The sequence below is a fragment of the Nicrophorus vespilloides genome, unplaced genomic scaffold (genome assembly GCF_001412225.1).
Source record: "Nicrophorus vespilloides isolate i.1.1-1 unplaced genomic scaffold, Nicve_v1.0, whole genome shotgun sequence".
Taxonomy (NCBI): Eukaryota; Metazoa; Arthropoda; class Insecta; order Coleoptera; family Silphidae; genus Nicrophorus; species Nicrophorus vespilloides.
The window spans coordinates 2,345-4,249 of record NW_017098929.1 but is presented as its reverse complement, the minus strand read 5'-3'; the positions used below and the strand labels follow the sequence as shown (position 1 = coordinate 4,249).

Here is a 1,905-nt window from a genome sequence, read left to right as displayed (position 1 = left end):
AATCAGTTACAACTTTTATTGATTCATTCCATTGCGACTTCATTTACTTTATGTTGCTCATTTAAAAAGCTATAATATCGTTTAATGAAAAAGTTCGGTTAGATTAGATAAACGTCAAATAAATGACATTTAGTTGCATAATTTATTGTTTATTGAGGTTAGATCGAAATGAATGTTGTCAATGAAATATGTACGTGTTGTATTACGTAAAAGAAAAGTGTATTAGCAGTTTGTGGAGCAATAAACACGGACGTTATTGAAGAGAAATGTAGCGACAGTTAATTATTAAGGTTAGATCTACAACATCTGTCAGATGGTGGACGTGCAGTTGCAGCAATTTACAGCGAAACGTACACGATAATAATTCGTATTTCGCGGCATCGAGCACAGAAACGCTCAAAACAAACTGTCAATTGAATGACAGTTGTTTTGACACCTGTCAAATTAATTTAGTGGTGTTAATTAAGCGTTGTAACGAAGACTTTAAGTATGATGGAAAGGGATAGAAACAGCTGCGTATATAGGGGATTAAGAAAAATTTGATCATGAAGGGGGAAAAACCAGAAGGATGTTCTTGTTGAGGGAGGAAGAACAAAGCGTTAAATCCATGCGACTAAAGAGAAACAAAACACCTCTCATGATGGGCGGGAGACAATTGAAGATTTGCTTCTTCCGTTGTGGTGGGTTGTTCCTCCGTCCTCTTTCTCTTCATCTCTCAATCTTTCGCTCTCTCTCTCTCTCTCTCTTTCCCACTAAAGCAACGTCAACTCTTCGCATTACGTGATGCATGTTGGAGGGAACCTGCGCTTGTTTGTAAACGTGGGAGTGAAGTCTCGTGTATTAAAGTACAAGTACAAAGTGGTCCGTGTGTAAAGAGAACTGATGCCGAGCCATTTAATCCGAAGAGAGGAGTGGAAAGAGACGGTTGCAGAGGATGATGATGATGATGAGAAGGGTTTTTCGAGGCCCACGGGTTTCCTTCCTCCTATTTTAGCCGTCGCCGATTAAATATTGAGCGCCGTTCAAAAATAATGACCGACGCTTATACACTGTGTCGTTCCTTTATTATTAATGAGACTTCAGAGAGCCACAACTACATACTACATACATACACACTACATCGTTTCCGCCCACACTTCTCTCTCTGTATGCATGCATGCACTTCTTCAAACACTTCCGGTCACCCTCAACTTTCCGTTTAAAATTATTTCCCCACTCGGCGTAGGGTAAAGAACGTCGCCTCGGGGAACTCACGGTTTCATAACTACAATTTCATTTTTCGTACTTTGCGAAACTCCCGACAGAGTTACGGTTTCGAATGTTTGCACATTTGATGTTCAATTTTAGTTTTTCACTCAAACCATTATTATTATTTTAGTTTGCGCATTCACTTTTATATACGTGCATGCACAACTTTTGCATCGATCGAAACCTATAGAAAACACAACCAACCCACTTTTTTTTTCTTCACTTTTCTATACACTTGTTTTTTTTATTTATGTTCACACAAAGGTATGTGTGGAAAGGTAAAGCGCGTTCGCAGATTTATTCATATATTTAATGAAATGTAAAAGGAAATCTCTCTCTCCGAGAAAAAAATAAACAACCTTTCTGCTTTCTACTTTTCCACCCCTTTTCACAGAGAAACTACCAACGAAACAGAAAGAAAAACAAAACATACTCGCTATGTATGTTTAATGCGGAAATTATAATGGTAAGAGCCGAGTATCTTCATAAATATTGATGAACGGGGGTCGAAGGAAAGGATTTTCGTATTTAAACACACATTTCGATACATATTCAGAGAGATCCGCAGTGAGGAGACTCGAAATGCAACACCGAATGCGTAATGCGGACGGGACACGCAACGAAACGCGATAATCCCCAATTGATATCGAATTACGT

General features: G+C 38.6%; 1 protein-coding gene across 1 annotated transcript in view; it reads right to left on the bottom strand.

Annotated features, from left to right (window-relative positions):
* LOC108563617 (protein sidekick-like) overlaps nt 1-1,905 on the bottom strand; it is a gene marked incomplete at both ends in the record, with an annotated part of 8,701 nt that overhangs the window by 6,455 nt on the left and 341 nt on the right. The gene's annotated exons all lie outside the window — the stretch shown is intronic.